This window comes from Rattus norvegicus, chromosome 15 (genome assembly GCF_021556685.1).
Source record: "Rattus norvegicus strain SHRSP/BbbUtx chromosome 15, alternate assembly SHRSP_T2T, whole genome shotgun sequence".
NCBI classification, from domain to species: domain Eukaryota; kingdom Metazoa; phylum Chordata; class Mammalia; order Rodentia; family Muridae; genus Rattus; species Rattus norvegicus.
This window is the reverse complement of record NC_141548.1, coordinates 38781077-38804758: the sequence shown is the minus strand read 5'-3', so window position 1 is coordinate 38804758 and position 23682 is coordinate 38781077. Positions and strand designations below refer to the sequence as shown.

The following is a 23682-nucleotide window of genomic DNA, read 5'->3' as shown; positions in this document are numbered from 1 at the left end:
CCCGCACAGGTCTATGATTTGAGTGCCCTGTGGTTCTGTACTTGGAAGCTCTAGAAATACAGAAGGTTGGGCTGGGCTGGAAGACACAGGCTCCTAGGGCAGGGCATCATAAGAGAAGATCCCTGGCTGCCTGGTGCCTCTGCCTTACCAGCAAGGTGGACTAAAGCTGGTGGGACTGTGAGCCCAAAGAAAGTTTTCCTCCCGGGGCTGCTTCTGACAGGTATGTCGATGCTATTGACACTTACGTAAGAAACCCCCATGTCTACTCACCCCCCTTTCTCCCTTTACTCCCCCCTCCTTCAACTCTTCCTTTACTTTTTGGCAGCTTACTTTTATTTTTGGTCTCATTGATATATGCTTATTACACACACAATGAGTTTCACTATGACACTATCATATGTTTTTATAATGTAATTTCATCATAGTCACCCCCTCTTGTCCTCTCTTGTCTGCCTCCCACTCCTGACGGTCCTTCTCTTCTTTTCAATCCTCTTTAACTTTTGTGTCTTATTGTCTGGTTACTCAATGAGTTTAAAACAGGACTATGTATACAAATATGGCTGAGGGGAATTTATAAGAAATGAGCAATTTACGGGTGGCTTTTTCACTAAACTAACTTTCTTTCTTCCTTCCTTTCTTCCTTCCTTTCTTCCTTCCTTTCTTTCTTTCTTTCTTTTTTTTCTTTCTTTCTTTCTTTCTTTCTTTCTTTCAACAGAATCTCACTAGATGGCCCAGGTTGGCCCACAACTAAACTCAAGCAATCCTCTTGACTCAACCCTCCCGAAAGGCCAGGACCACAAGCATGCTCCATTGTACCCATCTCCTAGCTGCGACCTTCAGGGGACTTTAGTTAACGTTGAAAGAAAATCTTGAGCTGAGTCCAATATTGCAAGGGTTTACATCATGGAAAGAAAGAAAAAAAAGCCACCAGGAATGTTCGCTCTGTGATCTGCTTCTTCAGCCCCCGCCGGAATGCTGCAAGTGGCAGAGTTAAGCGAAGCTGATATCGCCGAGGGGGTCCCGAGCACAGTACCAAGATGATCAAAGGAGCGACTAGCACATTAAGATCAAAAGCCCTGGTAGTACAGACCAGGTAACGGTGGAAGGGAGATAGCCAGGGCTTGATAAGAGTCCACAAATATTTAAAAGTGTTAACACGGAGGGAAACGGGTCCTTATTTTTGCCTGCCTGGGTGATAGAATCTGCACGGGCAAAGGCAAAAACCTCACAACAGAGAACTGGGTCCTGGAGACCAGGAAAGATTCACAAGAGAGAAAATGGATGTTTTCGAAAAACGGAGTACAAAAAACTACGTGTATTTTGTCCAAAGGAGAAACTAAAGCGCTGTGTCTGAGACTGTCTTCTTTGCCTCTGTGAGCGAGTTACCTAACACTCTACCTGACCGAACTTTCCACATCTCGGTGTACTTACCAGTGACCCTGGAGGTGTTTCCTGAGTCTCTCTGCGGAGCTCTCAGCCGCAGGTTTAAGCCCAGGGAGGTGGTGGTGGTGGTAGGACGGGCTGTGGACCTTTAAGAAGAGCCCATTAATGGTTGGAGCCTATTGGGCTCTTTCTCTTGAGGTTTTTGAGCTAATTCTGCTCCAGTTGACATAAAAGTCCAGCATGTGCCCACCTACCTCTCTCTGCAGGATGAATTTTGGCCACTGGCACCTGCTGGTGCTCCCACCGTTATGTGACATCAGAAGAGTCCACAGTGTAGAGCTTCCCGTCCAGTTGGGAATTGAGGGCAGGATGGTGCTTTCTGTCAAGCGGGAAACTTTAGCCCAGAGGAAAAGGGAACCATGGGAGAAAGGGAAAAAATCCTACGACACAAGGGTCTCAGCTTCTGATAGAGTCAGAGAGAGCACTGGAGCAGACCAGTGACTAGAACTGGTCCTTGGGCACACGATTTCCCTGCAGGAGCTTGGCGGAGGAGGGAAACAGGACGATTTCAGAGCTGATTCCTTGGGCCATGCCCCTGTCGTCTGCCTGGTTCCCGAAGCCATGTCTGCAACTTCTGTCCAAACAGAGGTATCACGTGATCCAGCCTCCAGGACCCCACTAACGGTGCAGGTAGAAAGACTCATTCCCTGAGCCACCAGAGACCCAAGACTCTAACACTCAAAACCTGCCATAGACAGGAGGCCTGTTCCCGCTACCTTGTGTGGGTGACCCGCAGATTTGCTCTGCAAGGGACTCTTCTTAGCTGGTGCCTGGAACTCTAGAACTTTGGGCTGTGACACTTTCAGAGTTTTACTGGCTCTTATCATCCCACTACTAAGAGTTCAAACTTGCTGTGTTTACATTCCTCCTGACAATCCGTGTTTATTTGTTTTCTTGTCTTTTTTGAGACAAGATTTCAATGTGGAGCCCTGTCTGTCCTGGAACTCAGTCTGTAGACAGGCTGGCTTTGAACTCACAGAGACCTGCCTGCCTCAGCCTCTGCCTCCCTAGTGCTGGGATTAAAGGCAATGAGCCGTCACCACCTGGCCCCAGGTTCACTGTCAAGGTTATTGTAGGTAACTTAGCATCTTCGTACTCTGCTCTCTGCCTGCCCCATTCTTAGAGGGAGAGTGGGTAACAGGTAGGGAGATAGATGGGTCTCTGCCCTCTGACTGTTTCAGTACCTTCTTCTGCTCACAGGGGTACCTGAGCTTGAACTCCGAGCCTCCACAAATGTGAACTAAATAACATTTGTGTTTTTTTCATAAGTTGGCCGTCCTTGATATTTCGTTACAGTTACAAAGCTGACTACTACTCTGGTAGAACATGAGTCATGTGACAGTGCTACATGGACCTACTTAAATAGGACAGCATTTGAACAGTAGCTGTCATTTGTGTTCATGTGTACCATGTGCTTTTTAAGCATATGTACTTTAGGGTCACAGGGTTGTAAGGAGCAGGAGTACATTCAAGGCACTCTCGTCTCATCAAAGAGAACTTCGATGAGGTCTCCAAATGCACAAGCAAGACCCAGCGTCAGAGTGGAGAGTGAACCCTTTGCTCACTGGAGTGGGGCCTGTTGCTCACAGGGAGTGTTGTAGAGATGGCTGCTTTCAACAGGAACCTCCCCTTAAAGGAAAAGGAACGGTAGAAAGTCTTATGGAAGCACACAGGACAGGGTTCCCAGGTTCCCATGGTTACAAAGCAGCAAGCATCTGCTGGAAGAGAGTTGGGCGGAGCCGCCCCCCAGGCCGGAGTGGGATTGCCCCTGATGCAGCAGCCCATATCGGTTCACCAAACCAGACAAGCACTGCCCTCCCCTACCTAAGGAGTTACTGGCAGTTGATTACCTCAGGGAGAAAGATACTTGGGTTTTTAAGAACTTCGCTCCTGGTAAGAGTGAACTCTATCTAGCAGAAAGGTACACGTTCAAAGGTATGCGAGTGGCACTGATTGGCCTAGATGAGTTTTTAAAAGTTTTTGTAAGAGGAAAAGGATTGGATGGTGGGTCTGGGAGGAACATGATGAAAGCAGATTACACAGAATTCTCGAGGAGCTAATCAAAGAGGGGGAAAGAGCAGCACAGTAGTTTTTATTAACAAGTCTTGGGTTTTTTTTTCTTTTCGTCAGATTCTTGAATTTCTATACTTCTACCTCTGATAGGGCAGTGTTAAAAATAAAAGCCAGGTCTGTGATAGTGTAATGCTGTCTTACAGGAACATGACCTTGGATCTGGGTCTAAGCGGAAGTCATCCCAACCTCGGTTTTGAACCCAGTGAGGTGCTTGGGTAGAGAAAGGGCTCATTCTTACTGATGTACAGCACCTCTGTCCAAACCCCCATCCCCATCACCTCACTCCTACATGGAGCAAACCCTGAATGAGCAAGAACCTTGATGGCTGTTGGGAGCCAGGTCCACCCAAAGCCCTGATGTGTGGGGAATGAATGTAGTTTCTTGTCTAAAAGCAGGAACGTGCTTGGCAAGACCAGTTATGGCCTAGGGTTAGGGCTTTGGGGGAGCTGTGACTTTGGATCCTGAGAACCCAACTCTTCTCACAAAGATCTGTGGTTACCAGTCCCAAGGCTGTGTATGCTGGTTTGTGACACACTTGAGATACCCTATGTTCCCTTTGTGCAACACTGTTTGGTTAGCTTCCTGCTGACTTCTTCCCATTGTATGACAGTTTTCTGCTGACTTTGCCCCCTTTCCCCACTTTCAATACATATATAAGATGCTGTGCTCCTTAATAAACTTGCTGGTGTGAACTTGTGAATGACTACCTATGGTGGTTAGTATATGCTCAGCCCAGGCAGTGGCACAATTAGGAGGAGTGGCCCTGTTGGAGTAGGTGTTTCACTGTGGGCATGGGCTTTAAGACCCTTATCCTTGCTGCCTGGAAGCCAGTATTCTTCTAGCAGCCTTCGGATGAAGATGTAGAACTCTCAGCTTCTCCAGCACCATGCCTGCCTGGATGCTGCCATGTTCCAGCCTTGGTGATAATGGACTGAACCTCTGAACCTGTAAGCTAGCCCCAATTAAATGTCATTTTTATAAAAGTTGCCTTGGTCACGATGTCTGTTCACAGCAGTAAAACCCTAAGACACCATCTGATCCCAACTCTCCTAGTTTATTTATTTTCTCATCTCCTAATCCTCTCTCTCAAGAACCTGTCACTGAAGAATGACATTCTAACAAGTCTTTGGGGGCATTCTTACCAAATGAAGTATGTTAGAAAGTTAGGATCATGGTGATTTCTTCTGATCTAAGTGTGTCCAATCAGATGGGAGCCACAATTCCTACTCTGTTGGATAGCTATGAGGCCCTAGGAGATGAGCTCACTGGGGACAGTGGGGAGGCTATAACATAGTTTTCCCTTCAGAAAGCAGAGTGAAAACGGAAACCAATGGAATTCCTTGTACTTGGAGACCTAGTTCAGTGCTGAGAAGAGGAAAGGCAGCCTGTAAGGATGCCACCATACTTTTAAAGTGTTCGTCTCCCTCACTGTGTGTGGGACTGTCTCTATAGAGCTTTTCATAAGTTTATAGCACACACATTGTCCGTGTGGTGGTTTGTGTCCACTGTCAGTTTGACAAGTTCTAGAATAACCTGGGAGACAATCCTCCTGGCACACTTGCGAGGAATTATCTAGATTAGGTTAGCCTCTGTGCATGCCAGTGACAAGTTATCTTGATTAGGTTAATTGAAGTGGGAAGGCACACCCTAGGAGGGTGGGAGGGGGGTTGTAACATTCCATGGGCTTGAATCCTGGACCACATAATAGAGGAAAAGCTAGCCAAACAGCATTTATCACTTCCTGACTGTGGGTACCATGTGAGCAGCTGTGGAAAGATCCTGCTGTAACAACTTCCCCACCACAATGGACTGCACCCTTAGTCTATGGCCAAATAAACCCTCTCTTCTGTAAACTGCTTTTATCAGGGTATCTTATCAAGTAACTAATACATTATATAACTTGTTTTTTTCTTTTAAGACTCAAAAACAGCACACACACACACACACACACACACACACACACACACACACACACACACCTTCCTGTACATATCAACCTCATTTCATCTTATAGGTATAAGGTGTATATTTCCTGTTTTCATTGTTAACATATTGGAAGATACTTTCTACCTCATTTCGGTCCCACAAGGGGTGCCATTAGTTGAGAATGTCCCCAAAAGTTCACATCTTGGAAACTTAATCCCTGGGCTGGAGAGATTGCTCAGTGGTTAAGCACTGACTGGCCCTAAGTTCAAGTCCCAGCAACTACATGGTGGCTACAACCATCTGTAATGGGATCTGATGTCATCTTCTGGTGTGTCTGAGGACAGCGACAGTGTACTCACATACATGAAATAAATCACTTAATCCCTTTATTCATCTGCTGATGCTATTTAAAAGTCAGGGCACAGAGAGGTAGTTAGAAGACACTGTCACAAAGACAGACTGTCCTGGCAACCCCGTAAGAAGGAAGAGACCAGGACCGGCAGATGGCTCTGCCGTGCCATGTGTCTCTACCGTAGAGTGATGCAGAGCAATGCTGAGCAGATGCTGCTTTAATGCTCTCCAGTTTCCCAGTCTAAAGAGATAGGAGCCAAGTAAACTTCTTAATAAATGGCCCGGTCCCAGCTATTTTGTCAGAGCAACAGAAAGCAGGCTAAGTCGGGAAGTATTTGTCTCCTGGAAGAGAATAAAGATGGATCATTGCGATGGCCTGGCACCCCGTTGACCTGACCGTCCACAGCAGGTTGGCTAATGCTCTTCAGAAGACCGAGATGAGGAAGGAGATGTGCTCTTTCAAAAGGAAAACGAAACATTTCCCCCTCCCCTTCTTTTTATATCGAAGCGATACTCACTCCCCTCCATGGATGCAGGAGTGAGACCTGAAGTAATGATGGAATGTCCTGAAGTATCTTCAAGTTGCTGCGGGAGCGAGGAGAGCCGCAGCCAGTTTGTCCATTCGTTTTGTGGTTACACACAACGTCTCTCTGCTCTGACCTTCGGAAGCCACTCACGAGGCACCCATGATTCCCCAAGCCTCCTCTGATCCCCTAGTGGCCAGTCTTCTGTCTGTACCCCATCTCCAGGGAGCAGACTCCATTCTAGGGGGGCACAGATTAGGCCCCCTGAGTCTCACGTAGCTGCCTTTCTCTGTGGTATATTCTAGAAGGTGGGCCATGCTGCTGGAAGGAGGGTGGACAGGAACAGGCTTGTGTCAGGGCTTCTCCACCAGAAATCTGAGCCTGGCTAATCTCCAGTACTTGAGAAAACATAGTTTATCACTAATCTGCAGCTGCACCGGGAACCTATGATCAAGCTGATGTGTCCTCCCACTTGGACTCAGATCCTGTTCCTTACAAAATGATGAACTTGTCTGAGCTGTGTCAAAGGTGCCCTGATCTCTCAGCCTGATTTCTATGACAAAAAGCTCCGTGGCAGAGAATGCCTCTGTGTGAGGCACCAGAGTGACTTCTAGTTTTCTCCAACCAAAAACAGAGACAAAGCTGTTGTTTCCTCTGCCAAACAAATCATGACAGAATGGACAAACTTCTAACCCCTTAGACACAGCAGCCCCAGAATCACAGCAGGTCATGAACAGCCACACTATTCTGAACACTTTTATGAGCCTACTATTGAGTGTGCCAAGCACCCGTGTTCTTATGCATGCAAAGCTCTTCAAATGCAGAGCAGAGGCCTGAGTGGTGACAGGCCTGCAATCCTAGGACCTAAGAGGCTGAGGCAAGGGTATCCAAGGTTCAAGATCAGCCTGGGTGACTTTGTACTTCCTTAGGACAACAATGTTTCTCTCACCAGCTAAAAAATTAGAGCTAAAGTTATTTTTTTGAAACCGGTTTTCTTTAGGTGTGCAATGTGGGAATTAAATCCAGGGCCTTATACATGCTAGGTTCACACTCACTACATCCTAGCACACTCTTGATGCACTAAATAGCTAGTTAGTTTGCTGCCTCCTGTCAGCATGGTTCTGATCTACAGTGTATAAGAGCCCTGTGGCCTAGGTACCCTGCTACGATTCTCATCTTACCTATTCCCCAAAGGCCCATGCTGTCCTTGAGAAGTGGTATCACCCTTAAGAAGTAGGATCTATTGGGAGGAAGTTAGGTCATTGGGATCATTCCCTTGAACAAGCTATTGGTATCCAGCCCCAACCCTTGTTTGTTTCTGAGGTTCTTCCAATGTACATTGCCATCAATGTACATTGATGCTAACAAAGGGTAGGATCTTTAAGGCATCATTGGGAGCACTGCCCTCAGAACAGGCTCATGTAATTCTCAAGGGGACCCACCATTTCCTACAAGAATGAGTTGTAGCAGAATGAGCTTAGCCCCTAAGTCCTGGGGTTCCTTGTTTTGCCTGTGACCTCCTCTGTAATCGTGATATCTCCAGAAAGCCTTTCTGAGAGCTGGGCAAAGGCAGTGCTTTTAAATATGACTCTGAGCTGAATTCACTCCTCTTCTTCAGTCAGCACTGCTACCTACTTACTGTGTCATCGTGACAGAACATGGGCTTCATCTTTTTGTTTAGCTGGAATAACCAATTACAGCTAGAGCCCACCCTTACAGCTAGCTGGGCAAACCAGCCTAAAGCAGAGATCCCCCCACCTCCACCTTCTAAGCCACTTAGGCCAGTTCTGAACTCTCAAATTCTCACAGCAAGCACTTTATCGACTGAGCCTCCTCCTCCTCAGCCCAGAATGATATGCCATTAAATCAAAACTTGAAAGAACATAATTCCCAGTATCTGCTCACACAGTGTTTGTACAAACAGAATCAAAGTGAGTGTTGATAGCTAGGAAATGATAAAACTGCACATGAAACACATATCAAAATGAGAAGTCTTATCTGGGTAGTAATGATGATTGCAGAAGCCCTGTGGTGTTCGAAGGACTTCTAGTTCCCACAGCCCTGTGTGAAGAGCTCCAAATGTATCATCCTAACACACTGACACAAACAGAGAGTCGAAAGTTGGTGACTTTTCTAGATCCACCAATGAACAATTTCTGAATTCACAGAGCAAACCTGTTTCCCCAGTTTGATAATATATGCAGATTCAGCCTTGCCACATCTGCTTAACTGAGACAGATGTCACCAGAGCCTGGAAGACTGAGGAACGCCTAGTTGATGTCTTGGGTGGTTTTCCAGAAGCTGTGTGTAGACTTGTGTGTTAAAGACCCAGGGAAGATCACCCTGAGGGAAGCATCACATCATCTTGGGTTTTACCCTCAGAAATCCCCACAAGGTTCTCACAGAGACAAGAGGAAAATCGTTTGCATTTGGGGCAGAGAGAGGGGCCTGCAAATATCCTAACTATAGACGTATAATCTCCATCAGCCCACCCGCTTTCCGAAGATGCTGTGTGGGACCTTACCTGTCCCAAAGGAAGAAGTACAACCCTCCCAGGTCTGCCAACCCTGTGAAGCTTTTCCTAAAATCTCAGAAGTACTTGTGGAATTCACAGGGCAGGGATGCGGGCTGCTGACACCCGAACTCTAGCAATAAAACACAGGAAGCTTCCCACCACATCAAAGGCGTTAGGAAAGTAGTGGTGGATTACACAAGAAAGCTGCAAGACCATGGAAGGAGTTCCTGAGGGTGCCAGACCTCCATCAAGAGAAAACAAAGCAGGGATGTGAGGAAACTGAGTTGAGTGCCTGCCATAGAACACAGTAAATACACCGAAAAAGCCTAACCATCTATCTTCACACATGTGATCGATTTTCAGCAATTGACTGATTGACTGATTAAAATGACAAGGCATACTGAAAGACAGGAAAGAAACAGTCTGACGGAGACAGGGTAGCATCAGAATCAATCAAGTGAAACAGCCATCCAAGCTGTAACAAACGAGTAATGGGGATTTTAAAGGAGAAAAAGAAAAAAGTGCAGAAGAAATGTTTAAAATAGAAACAGGAGCCAGAGAAACAACCTTTGCTGTTCTTGCAGAGGACCGAAGTGCGGTTCCCAGATCCTCACTGGGTGACATACAGTTACCTGTAACTCCAGCTCCAGGGGATCTGACAACCTCTTTTGGCTCTGCAGCCACCTGCACTCCAGTTCACACAGACACACATGGACACATGCACACATGTGTGTACACGTAATTAAAATAAATAAATAAGGGGGCTGGAGAGATGGCTCAGTGGTTAAGAGAACTGACTACTCTTCCAGAGGTCCTGAGTTCAAGTCCCGGCAACCACATGGTGACTCACAACCATCTGGAATGAGATCTGATGCCCTCTTCTGGTGTGTCTGAAATTAACTACAGTGTACTGATATATAATAAATAAATATTTAAATAAATAAATAAACAAATAAATAAATAAATACAACCCTAAAATCTTAAATAGTTGTGTTTTATAAAAAAGACTAGGATATGTTTTATAGAGCGCGGTATGGTGAGGTGGGAGGGTGCCTCAGCGGGCCCATGCTGAGGCATCCCTTCCCCCTGAAGTACCAACTGTACAACGGGTATAGTATAGAATAGAGTTTATTTGGGGCATGAGAAGGGGAGTTGAGAAAGGAGTGGAAACAGAGAAAGACAGAGGGGGAGGGGTGTAGAGTGGTGGAGTAGCAAGGAGAGGTGAAGTGAGGTGAGAGGTGAGTCAAGCCAAGAACAGGTGGAGGAGGGAAGAGGGGGAAAGAATTAGAGAGGGGCCAAATAGTCCCTTTTATAGCAAGCCAAACGTACCTGGCTGTTGCTAGGTAACCGTTGGGCGGATCGTAGAAGGAATGTTAAAAGTAGTAATGGCTGAGAATTTTTCAAAGTTAACGAAAATCTCCAAACTACAGATCCAGAAAGCTTAGGGGCTAGCTGCCAGGAAACAATGTAGAACGAAACACCAAAACCATCTACACCTGGGCATGTCACATTCAAAAGCAGGGAAAAACAAAACAAAACAAAATAAAAAACAAACAAACCATGAGCTGGGAGCGAGCATATGGGGCAAGCCTGTAACCTTAGCACTCAGGAGGCTGAGGCAGGAGGTGCACGGGCTGCAGACCAGCCGATGCGGCACAGAGAGACCGGTCTAAAAACAAAATGAGATAAAAATCTAGGAAGGTGATATCAACCAAAGGCATTTTCCTGCTGAGAGACAAAGGACAGGGTTGCAAGCAGAGAGTGGAATCCAAGGTGCAAGGAAAACCAGGACAGAGACAGGGAACTAGAATTCGGTATAAAACAAATCCCTTCAGAACTGAAAGGAACAAAGGGCTCTCTCTCCCAGGCAAACAGCTGAAGACGTTTGTCACTAGTATGGCATGGGGGAGGGGTGAGTAGTCAGAGGAGTTCTTTAAAGAAGGGGAGAATGACAAATCAGGGATCTCTTGAACTCAGCACCATGATACCAGGAGAAATGGGGCAGGAATGATTCATGCCCCAGACGAAATAGAACAGACTGAGTCAGGTCACTGTGTTTGTTTGTCTGTTTCTTCATCATGCTGCTCACCAAGGCATAGATACTGTTATTTTCTTCATCGTGGTGATGAGTACCTGTCAGAAGCAACTTAATGAAGGAAGGGCTTATCTTGACTCAAAGTTTGAAGAGAGCTCAAGCACTGGGATTACAGGCGTGTGCTATCGTGCCTGGCCCCCAAATTTATAGCTATTTTTCATCAAATGGGTTCTGACTGATGTCCACATTGTTGACTGAGACCATGGAAAAAAACGTCAGATGGGGTAAATACTTTGTACATTTGTGTTTACAAACACATACCCGATATAGTATTCATACCCCGTATGCAAGCAACTTTTTAAAACTGAGCAGTTTACAGCGAGGTGAAGATCTGAGCAGACACTTCCTTGAAGGTGGAAGATGGAGAACAATTAACACACGAGAAGACGCTCCAAGGCCTAGGCCATCATAAACTGAAGCAGGGGCAGGCTGTCCTGCTCCAGAGTGGCTAAGGTCTCAGATGACCTAGCAGTGCTGAGGCTGCTGAGGACAGAGTACCAGAGGTCTCCTTCGCTGTTGGTGAGAATGCAAAGTACAGGTATTGTACAAGAAGAGAACCGTGGCTGTTTCTTAAAACACTTGCAATAGTCTTGCCTTATGACTCAGGCATTGTGCCCCTAGGTATTGACCATCATTCGGTTAAAAGCAAAAGTCCACACAAGAGACCTACACATAAACTTACGGCAGCCTTATTCACAGCTGCAAAGCTGGAATAGCTGGGATGCTGGCTCACGGGTGAATAAAGAAAGAAACAAGGGATGTTCAGACAGTGGAGTACTAGGGAGTAATTATGAATACAGCCCAATATTTTTTCCTTGAAAAGATTTCTTCTTTGTAGGTCCCCCATCTTTTGTTGTGTGGTGTGTGTGTGTGTGTGTGTGTGTGTGTGTGTGTGTGTCTTTCTGTCTGTCTGTCTTTGTGTGAATTGTTTGAATAAGAATAGCTCCCCATAACTCATATATTTGAATGCTAAGTCACCAGGGAGCAGCACTACATCAGAGTGTTTCTGTCTCTCTTGTCTGTAGGTCTGGATGTAGAATTCTCAGCTCCTTCTCTAGCACCATGTCTGACTATGTGCTACCAAGCTCCTTGCCATGATGATTATGGACTAAACCTCTGAAACTGTAAGCCAGCCCCAATTAAATGTGTTTTGTTTTGTTTTGTTTGTTTGTTTGTAAGAGTTGCCATGGTCATAGTGTTTCTTCACAGCAATAAAACAGTTACAGAATAGAGCAAGACAGAAGTTGGTACCAGGAGTTGGGTATTGTTGTGACAGGCCTGAATATTCCATTTGTTCACGGAATAGGGAAGACTTTGGGACTCTGGATTAGGAAAGCAGTTGAACATTTTTAAAGTGAGCTTAATGAGCCATATTAGTAGGAGCATGGAAGACAATGGGGCTGAGAACAATGTATTTTATGATTGCCAAGCTCAAGAGATTTCATTAGTAAGTGGCCTACAAACCATTCTTGCAATATTTGGCAAAGAATGCGGCTGCTTTCTGCCTTCTTAAAAAAAAACACAAAAACCAAAAAACAAAAACAAAAAATAAATAAAAACAAACAAACAAACAAAAAACAACAAACAAACAAACAAACAAAAAACCTGCCTGAGGCTGAATTGAAGAGTTTTGGATTAATGGCATTGGCAGAGGAGATTTCAAGACAACCTATACTGACTGTTGTGTTACTTGTGGCTAGTCTTATGCAGATCCATAGTCAAAAGGAGAAAAGTGGGCAAAGAGAAATAAAAAATAAATAGTTTAAGGGACACTAGGAAATTTAATGGGGCTAAGTTCAGTGCTCAAGAGATAGAAACTTCAATGAAAAACCTGATGCTAAATGGAATAAAGGGAGTGGTGACCTCAGGGCAAGACCCCACCTGTTATAGTAAAAATAAAAATAGGCATGACTGGTTCCTGAGTTACTGCTCCACACTGGTCTTCTGGTACTCTTGGACCCGGGTGGTCACTTCCTGGCATTATTAGTTCTGGCACCATAGGGCCATATAGAACTAACATTAATTTATGTCTGATTAGTATCTCTCCTGACTGCCTCTCTCCCACACTAGTTCTGACATCGGAGCACCATATAGCACTAACATGAATTTATCTCAGTGGTGGCTGGTTCCAATGTGGCACCATGCCATGTTAGCCCAGCTATCTTCTGCTCCCATTGCTAATCACCATGACCAGCCCTGGGCAGCCAGGAAGTCTCTGGTTCCAGTTACCCGGTAAAATCAAGACTCAACAAACTGTAACCCAACAATCAGATGTATATGTTACAATCTCAATCCACAATACAACCACACAATAAATTTACAACCAATTGATAAGGATATATACCGCCCACCTATATAAGATAAATTTGCCTACAGAAATCCATCCCAGCGACCTTGGCAATTCAAGATCACCGGGATCTGGGTCCTCTTTCTCTATCTCCATCTTGATTCTCTTTCCTTCTTCCTCTCTCCTGCCTTACAAAAACTTTGTCCCTGCCTCTTTTTTTTTTTACTGTGCAATCATGGCCTTGACCTAACCGGTGCCAGCCCTCACTTGCATATTGACATCAACCTACACCCACCAACTGGGTAAGCTGCCAACTTGTGAAAAGGAATTTAAAAAAAGTTTAAGAAGAGTGGGAAACTATCTACTACAGAAAGCTGATGCTTTGAACGAGGAGGGCATGTTCCACTCTCAGTAAGCAGGAGAACCTGTCAGCTTTGGCCACATAATTCTGGCTTTAGAGTTATGGATATAAGAAAAAAAGTTATAAAAATCTCTGTCTGTGGCTCAAGAAAGCCATTTAGGCCACTCAAGGGTCAGGATTGTCCCTGCATGGAAGCTTAGAAAGGTCATTGTGTGAAGCTGTGACGGTGAAGCCTGGATTCCATTGGGGGCCCCCGGATGTTGGAGATGCCAGAGTTTGGGGATACCTGTGAAGGAGAGCTACAGAGTGGGTGTCAAACCAGCCGCAGAGAGAACAGTGTGTTGCAGTGAACAAAGCTGGAAAGAGTTGAAGATCTGAAGAGCACTTTGACATCAGGCGTAGAGAAGCAGAATTTGGATTTTGGTCTGCTGGTTTTAGGTCTTGTTTTTATCCAGTGTTTCCTCACTATGCTCCCATTCCTTTCTTTATGTTCTGTGTCATTGTATGTCAAAAGTATGATCTGATTTTTTATTTTGATTTACAGGGGGTTAAGGTTAAGAGACTGTCTTGACTCTGAAAAAAAAAACCTTTGAATTTTGAACTTTTAAACAGTGTTGGGACTGTGATAAAACTATGGAAACTTTCGAAGTTGGACTAAATGCAATTACATAATAATATGGCTATATGCCTATGGGGCTCAGGAAGCGGAATATTATGGTTAATAAGGATGACCCCCATGGGCTCATCTATTTGAGTGCTAAGTCATCAGAGAGTGGCACACTACCTGAGAAGCATTAGGAGATGTGGTCTTGTTGGAGTAGGTGTGGCCTTATTGGAGAAGCTGTGTCACTGGGAGTGGGCTTTGAGGTTCAAAAGCCCAAGCCAGGCCCACTGTCTCCTTTTGCTCGGCTGCCTGTTGAGCCAGATGTAGAACTCTCAGCTACTTATTCAGTACTGGTCTGCTACCTGCTGCCATGCTCCCTGCCATGATGATAATGAACTAAGCCTCTGAAACTGTGAGGCAGCCCCAATTAAGTGCTTTCTTTTGTAAGAGTTGCTATGATCATGGCGTTTCTTCACAGCAATAAAGACAGTGCCTGAAGAGGCCAGAAGAGGACATCAAGGGTATCATATCCTCTGGCACTGGAGTTACAGGTGGTTGGGAGCTACTCAAGTCCTCTGCAAGTAATTGAAGGGCTCTAACAGGCCCAAACATGGAAAACACCCTAATTAACATGTCCAATCAAAATTAAACATCTCATTCTAACACAGGTTTCCCCCCTTTCCCTTTATAAACTACCATTTGTCTGTGGGCCACATCTGTCTCCTCTTTATGCAGAGGCAGTCCTTTGACCCCCTGGGGCAAATATCCCTTCCCCCTCCCCTACTTTTTCCCCTTCTCCCTGTCCTCTATTTCCTGCATTTATCTCTCATTTCCTGACCTCTGTCCCTCTGGGGAGAATAAATCTCCTTTGCACTGGGAACTTGGTTTTGAAGTGTCTTGTGCTGATTCCAGTCCTTTCAGTAATAACTATTCTTAACCACCAAACCATCTCTCCCACCTATCATGGAGACCTGAAATGCACCCTGCTATGTGAAGTAGATACACAGAAAAGCCACATACTGCCATGTCTAGCAAGGCTTGGTCCTGGAAACCTGACTGGAGTGAGTTGGGAATGAATAAAGGATAGACACTGAAGAAAACGGAAGAGGCACATTCAGAAAACCTGGGACAGGATGGGTTGTTCTTCACCTGATGGAAGACACCTCCTACACAGGAGGGAAACCTGGCCCCTTTTGGCTTTTTTTTTTTTTTTTTTTTGGTTCTTTTTTTTTTCGGAGCTGGGGACCGAACCCAGGGCCTTGCGCTTCCTAGGTAAGCGCTCTACCACTGAGCTAAATCTCCAGCCCCTCCTGGCCCCTTTTATTGTGTGCTGCACAAGGTGGCGGGTCAGCTGCTCTCACTGGGAAGTCTCTACAGGGTAGTGGGAAGCTGGGCTTGGTGCTTTCATTACACCCTGCACAACATTTGGTCATAATCCCAAGGAAGGCTTTGCCCACAGTGGTTTTAGATAAACGTTTCCCCAACACCGGTACTTGGACAAGAAAAGGGTTGTGCCATTTCTGTGGGTCTGAGGCATGGCTATGTTCATACCAACAACGTTCACTCAGGATTCCATCTGCTCCTTGTAACATGTTATATGCTTCTCTCTGTCAGCATTCTGGAGAAGGCAAAACTATATGATGGTAGCCCTGGTCATCCTGGGCTCTGGGTCTGGAAAAAGGAAACCTTAAATGAGTAGTTGCCAAGATCAGATTAACATGACCAAAGTGGCCAATGACTGTGAGACATTGCTTGATTGATGACTAGTGTGGGAGGGCCATAGCTCTAGGCCAGGGTGGGGATTGGGGATGGGGGTCTGGGTTGTATACGAAAGCTGATTAAAATGAGCCAGAGAGCCAACCAAAAAGGTAGCTTTCTTTCATGTTTCTGATGAGTTCTTGGCTTGCTTTCGTGCAGTGACTTCCCTCAGTGATGGGCTATGACCCTTTTCTCTTCACCTACCTCAAGTTGCTTTTATTCAGAATGCTTTATCAGAACAACAAAAAAGCAAACTAACAGAGGGCAAGGATCATGAATTAGAAACTAGCCTGGGATACATATAAAGTTCTGCCTCAAAGGAAGGAATAGAAGGACGAGGAAGGAGAAGAAGCAAGAACATAAACAAAGAAGAATAAATAAATGGAGGAAGAATGTTTCAGGTGATGAGGAAATTAGTGGCTGTGAAGGGGCAACATGAGACCCCTCTCCAACAAGCTTCTTCAGAAGCTATCTCCTTCCTTTGATGGTGTCTGCCTCACCAGTTACAATGTTATAGAACTGTGTCCAGCTCTTCACTGTATCAGAAAGCTGTCTCTCCCACTGCATAGTCAAGTGGCCAAAGTGCAACTTTGTAAAGAGAGTAAGAGTTGTCATTTATGCTGTGATAAGGAACCAGGAGTCAACAACGCTGTGGCTGACTGTTCCTAAGATAGCTTTGTCCCAGAATATGTGACATAATACTTGTTAATAATAACAGACACCATGCTGCTGGTTCACATATTTATGCATTTATGTTTTTATTATCAAGAGTATATGCCTGCTTATTTTAAAAAGGTCACTGTAACACAAAGGCCTGCTACTCTGCTACTATTCACTCCAGCTTCCAACTGCATCACCTTCTCTGTGTTCTAATGTGACATTACTTGGTTCATCATGAACAATATGCTAGTCTCTCTCTCTCTCTCTCTCTCTCTCTCTCTCTCTCTCTCTCTCTCTTTCTGTGTGTGTGTGTGTGTGTGTGTGTGTGTACTAAATTCCCTAAGTGTATGGTAGATAATACCATCTAGATTTATATAACACATTCTGATGTTTGCATGACAGATTTCTCAGAAAAAAAAGATTCCCATCATTAAATGATACAACTTTATGTCAAGTATAGTGATGGGTTCCTGGACACAGAACATCTAATTTTATTTTGCTTATCTGGGTTTACTTTTAATTTTTAAAATTATTACATTTATTTATTTATTTATTTATTTATTTATTTATTTATTTATTGTGCATGTGAGCTCAGAGGATAACTTGTGGGTGGGTCCTAGGGATGAACCTTAAGTCATTTGACTTGGCAGCAAGTTCCTTGACTGACTGAATTGAGTTATCTTGCCAGTACTCTTCTGTGCCTCTTGGAGGTAAAGGGAATGGGCCTCCCAGTCAAGCCCTCACACTGCCTTTCAGAGTTGCAAGGGCTAGGCCACATCTCACATTGCAGAGTTCAGTTGAGCACAGTGCAAACAAGCTTTGGGTCAAGAGGTCACTCTTCCTTGGAGACCAGCCTTTAGCCACACTCAGCATCTGGGGACAAATGGGACTCTTAACTTCAAGGTTGTTTTATTTCCCACGTGCATAGTTATTGTCTCAAAAAGACCAACTCAGTTCACAGAGCATAACAGCAAAAATGTTTGAACAACCAGTGTTGTTTTGTGAGATTCATGTAGAGTTAGTTTGACTGGTGAGTTCATTGAAGCTTTTACTTCCAGATGCCTTCTGGAAACTTCTAGAAATATAAGCATCTGAATTCAACCCTTGCCCATTTCCCATGGGCAGTAAACGTAGAGACCTGTTATCCACTTGATTACCCAGAGATGAGCATCCAGCTGTTTCCATCTGCTGTGGTGAGGTATAGGGAACTGCAAGCTTGATAAAGGCTGTGGGCTTGGACCCCCAGCCATGGAATGTCTGGGTAACCCCAGAGAAGAGTCAGCCTTCTTGAAGATAGTTTGTCCCTGATTTCAGGAGTCCCCGGAGTTCAGGGGCTGTGTAGGTGCAGGTATATCTTGGGATGGTATGCAAAAACATGCTTGCTAATTTTAAGGATGTGGGGTTGGGTACATGATCAATTGGCAGGGCGCTTATCTAAAACACCATGAAGCCCTAGGTTCAGAAACCATAATCACATAAACTGAATGTAGCAGTGGATGTCTACAATTCCAGCATTTAGGAGGATCAAAAGTTCAAAGCCGTCTTTGAATCAACGGCACTTTTGAGGCCAGCTCACGACACTGGAGACCCTGTCTCAAGAAAGAAAAAGAAAACAAACATGTACAAAGTGAGCTCTCCATGTGTCTCAGGAACATCTCAGGGATGAAGGGCTTATCTAGTATGAACAGGCCCTGGGGGCCAGCCTCGACCCCGAGGGGAAAAATGCTGGAAACTACATAGGTCTATTTAAATGTTATAATGAACTCACATGCTGTTCAAACCAAGGATTTTGCTCTCAAGACTTACCCAGCAATCAAAGACAGCTGGAGGTAGACAGGTCATAAACTATTTTTAAATATCATAGCAGGAAAAATGAGATAAGAGAAGATAAGAGAAGGAAGTCACTGGAAGGAAGTGGATTCCTCTAAGGGGACTGCAGAAGATATTTTTCACTGACCTGCTGCACACTGACAAATTTCCATCATAACATAGAAATCTTTCCCCTCTCCCAGAAGAAACAGCTCCATGCTCAGAAACATGCCACATTCCTACCCCAGCGCTTTACCCACAATTGTGGGTTTTCTAAACAATGGACACTGCATTTCATTTTACAATACAGAAGATGAGGCCGAGATTTGATTTCTCGGCTGGTCCAAACTGTCCTTTGTGCCTTGCCTGCGACAGAAGCTATGGAGTGATTGCAAGCAAATGCTTTCCTCTGGGAAACTCTCTTGTGACTTTTAGGAGTCGCAAGAGGTATTCATGAATTACATCTCAGAGGGAAACATCCTCCAATCAGATCTTTTGGATTTGTTGTTGTTTTACTAGGACCCCAAATTCAGATTAACAAGCTTCTGACCCAGGTGTCCAGTGAGCAAGCAGTGGTATTCCTGTAAATTGTAGCCTCTACTCCTTCACTACCCAGTGAAAGCCATTCTTGACTGGCACCACCTGTAATAATTTCTTTCAGCAGGAAAAGACATTTTACTAATTCTTAAAGACTTGTCATAGTATGTATGTGTTGGGGCGGGCAGTTGCCCTTGGGGGTGGGGGTGGGGAATCAAGCTTTTAAAATGTTTGCCTGTGACCCTGGCGGTGTAAGGCAGGTGTTCGGAGAAACAGCCTAATTAAACAGTGCTGTTGGCGCTCTGCTGAGTTTCGGACACCCTGCTCTGGTGGGACTTCGTGATTTTTGTCACAGGCAGCGGCTCGATGCTGTCTCCTGGAACCTGACCGGTCCGGGACTTTATAGGCCCGGAGCACAGCAGCCCATAGCAGTCAGTGTCCCGTGTGTCCCTCCCAGCCAAGAGACACACTGCAGGGTTGTTGCGGGCGAGGCACAGACCAAAGCGACTAGAAATCAAGCTGACTGGCTTCTCCCGACCAGCCCCACGGCACGGCATGATGTCATGGGAGCTGCCACTCAGCGAGATGAAAGGGATGCGGCGCAGCAGCGCTGGCACTAAGCAGCCCAGCTAGGGCACAGAGAGAGAGAGCTGCAGAGCCAGCCGCTCAGCCCAGGCCGGGGAAGCCTGCTCTCCAGAGCTGGGGCAGAACAACGTGGCCCACGTTTAACAAAAGAACCTGAGGGTAGCGAACTTTCTAGATCTGCGCGCTTAGTGAGTAAGCTCACTTAGCCTTGCCTTTGATGCGCAGCAACTGATCGGCTATCAGATTACAGGCACTCCATCTCCTAGTTCGCCTGCCTTTGATCTGCGCGGGTAATCCATTTTCCTGGATTTGAAGTTTGTCTGGGCTTGCGCCCACACACATTTTTGGGAAGGTAAAAGCGTTTGGCGCGGAAGTGCTACCAAGCTGTGGAAAGCGTGAGTCTGGAGCACAGCACTGGTGAGTAGCAGGTAGGCGTTTGTGTGTGGTTGGAACTTTCACTGCGTTTTCCTCGCATGTTCAAAGGGGGGAAAATGGCTTTCAACTCCCAGCGTGCATGCCTGAAGCCAAGTCCTGCACCAGGCTGCGTGCGAGTGAAACTGAATTTGATTCTTGATGCAATTGTTTCGCGGTTTGCACAAGAGTTTGAGATCTGTCATGCAAATCTTACTTGGAAGTGAGTAGTAGTTCAAACAGGACAAAAACAGAGCCTCGCTACAGGACAAAAACAGAGGCTCGCTAATGTTTGTTGCCAGCAGGGTTTCAGACTGTGGAAGCTTTATTTAGAAACTGTGGGAATTTGTTGACAGCCCTCCCGACCCCCATCTTCCTTTCTCTTCCCCTATCTCCCCCCAACTCACGGAGCAAAACGCATCTGTAGCAATACTAGCAGTTTTATTAGTTTATTCTCCGGCCTCCAAGATGTGATTTTATCACACATGCGTCCTTGTCGTTTGCAGTCCCAGGGGAATCTCTGCAAAGGCATTTAGGATTGAAGCCTTTCAAGGGTAAAGCGGAAGAATTCAAACAGTGAGGGCCAAGCTGCATTAGGTTTGGCTAAAAATACTCAAGCCAGTCTCTGTAACCTTTGAAAATAGTCGAAGCTTTGTTTACAGAAACACTCTCGAGGTTAATATTCTTAAATTAACATTTACTCTAAATATATAGTGACAGCTGTTGTGAGTTACAATTTGCCAACTGTTTACCAATACTATCTGGCAATCAACAGTTATTATGTTACATGAAGTATTTTAGCCACATTTTCACTTCAATTAGTGCCCTACAAAACCAAATTATATCGGGCACTCAACTTGCCAATAAACTGCTACTTGTGAATTCGTAACTTCTACACACACACATGCACACACACACACACACAAACACAGACACAAACACACAGAAACACACAAACACAGAGACACAAACACACAGATACACACAGACACACACACAAAGACACACTCAAACACACACATAGACAAGCACACAGACGGACACACACAGACACACAAACACACAAAGATGCACACACAGACACATACCAACATACACAGACACAAACACACACAAACACAGGCACACAGACACACACACAAACACAGGCACACAGAGACACACACAAACACAGATACACAAACACAGACACATAAACACACAGATATATACACACACAGAGATATACATTCAGACACACACAAAGACATAATCCAAACACACACTTAGACAAACACACAGACAGATACACAAACACACAAACATGCAGACACAGACACACATACAAACATACAAAGACACACACAGAGATACACACACATAGACAAACACACACAGACACACAAACACATAAAGACACACATACGAACATACAAAGACACAGAGATACACACACACACCAACTCTCTCTCTCTCTCTCTCTCTCTCTCTCTCTCTCTCTCTCTCTCTCTTCAGGCACTCAGGACAATAGGACTCAGAGGTCTGTACCTACATTGGCCCATTCTAATACTGGTCCTGGGTTTACTTGGTAAAATACTGCCCTATTGTCACAACGGTCTGTTGTGTGTCTGTTTTGTGTTAGCTATGCAACAAGGACATGTAAATGATAAGAATAGTTGTTCTGGGTCTGAAATACAGATGATGATCTTGAAACTCCTGTTTCATTTGCGATTATTTTTTTTCTGATCCAACTAATTAAGTTACCTTCACAACTTTCCTCTGATAACAAGAGTCACTTTGCATATTAATTTCAAAATCTGAACAGCTACGAAGCAGAGGCTATTCAGAATCAGGGTAAAGAGACTGTGTTTAAAAGTGAATCAGTAGGAACTGTGCCCGAAAGATCTAACTTGTGTGCAGTTACGCCAGAAGGATGTCTCTGGTTTTTTTTTGGGGGGGGGGGGAGTGCTACCAGCCATGCTTACGACAGCCTGGGTCTTAAACACTTGGTTAAGAGAGTCTCAGTTAAAACACAAAGGTACTATGTTTACTGCAGTAGCAGAGCTGGTGAGCTTGGACTGTGCTGCCGTCAGATGTGGAGCTCGATTGTTTATTCCGCTGCTAGGTTCATTTTAACACAAACAGACTCTCCTCGGTGCAAAACAAAGAGGAGAATTAGCAATTATCTGATTTATTTAGGCTTTGTGGAAAACTAGCTTGGGCAAGTCAAGTCCTTGAAAATCCACTCCAGTGCCTGAATTAATTCAGTTAATTGTTTACTTCGTGTGTCTTTGTTGGGAACTGAAACCTAGCGCATTTGGTTTTAAAGAAAAGAAGAATCTTGCTGTGGCCCAGGGCTCCTTCAGAGGGCCTTTCTTAATTAATTGCCACAGATGTCTCTGCTGGGGATTAGATATGCCTATGACAGTTCTCCCTTACAATACTGCTTTTTTTTTTTTTTAAACAAAGCATTTCCTATCTATTGCTTCAATGGTAGCTTTGTTCTTGCAGAAAGGCCAAGTCTTCAAAGGACTCTCACATCTACTCCTGATGCTGCCACTAATTAGCTCTGTGACCTTAAGAGAGCCTGCACACTGCCGGTGCCCTTGAGTGTAGAGTGAGGGGCTGGGTCGGATCGCTCTCTTTCCCTGGGATGAGCCCCACTGGAATATCTACAGCACTTGAGCATGTGGGGAGACTGAGAACGCATAGTGGTCTCTGGTTTTCCCTAAGCCCATGGCTGACTTCCTGAGCTCACATGGTCTACCTTCCAGTTGCTTAAGCAAATGCGCCGTGGGGCTGTGCAGAGAATGATGTAGGTTAGAAAGGTAGAAATAGCCACTGTGTACTATAATCCATTCCTTTGTCCCGATGAGAGACATGTCAACTGGATCTATGGGAACCTTTCCAGCTCTTCTCTTTTCTTCTGTTTTTCTAAATATTTCTGAGTTATCAAAACATAAGACTTGCAGCCTTCATTTTCCTTTGTCATCCTTAGTTTTTTTTGTTTTGTTTTGTTTTGTTTTGTTTTGTTTTTGATAACCTTGTGCCTCCACTTTTCAAATGCTGGGATCACAGGCATTTGCCACCATACCTGACCTCCAAATGCTTAAAATAACTCATAAAGACATGGGATATATCAGTGATGTATGGAAAATGTGTGTCTGTTGGGGAGAGGAAGACTCTGAATAGGAGTTAGCATTACATAAATGCTAACATAGTTAGCATAGTTTTTTTTGAAAAACATAGTGTTTTTCAACAAGTGGTATATGCTTAAGAGCTGGCAGGATCCCTGAAAAGTTTAATAGTTACTGAAAATTTATCACTCCTAAATGGAGATTGGCCATGGGCTTTTGTGAGAGTTCTGTTTATCAATCAATATAGCTTCATGTCCAATGGCTTAGCCTGCTCCACTTACGCGTGTTGAGAATAATGACACTCATTCTCGTGACCTCTTTTGTCTTCTTGGAAAGATTTTGTGGTGAAAAATTTTAATTTGACAATTGATTAAGTTTTATACCTGTCTATTGCTTTCAAAGCAAAATAGCTAGCCAGCCTTTGTACTGTTATTATTTTTTAAGATTTATTTTTAGTTATGGGAGTGTGTGTGTGTGTGTGTGTGTGTGTGTGTGTGTGTGTGTGTGTGTGTGTGTGTAGACCACGTGTATGCTGAGGCCAGAAGAGGGCACTGGATCCCCTAGAGCTGGGCTTAGAGGTGGTTGTGAGCCACACAACATGATGTGGGTTCTGGGATCTGAACTTGA

General features: G+C 44.8%; 1 protein-coding gene across 6 annotated transcripts in view; it reads left to right on the top strand.

Annotated features, from left to right (window-relative positions):
• The first annotated feature begins 19558 nt into the window (after window positions 1-19558).
• The window catches only part of Tnfrsf19 (TNF receptor superfamily member 19), a 90918-nt gene continuing 86794 nt past the window's right edge, over window positions 19559-23682 (top strand). For 3 of the 6 annotated variants that reach the window (XM_087585272.1, XM_087585269.1, XM_087585264.1), the window contains exon 1: window positions 19559-19945. The gene's annotated coding sequence lies outside the window, so the exon portion shown is untranslated. Of the gene's footprint in view, window positions 19957-23682 lie in introns of all 6 variants that reach the window. The other 3 variants (XM_087585273.1, XM_087585270.1, XM_087585267.1) reach the window with 1 other exon arrangement.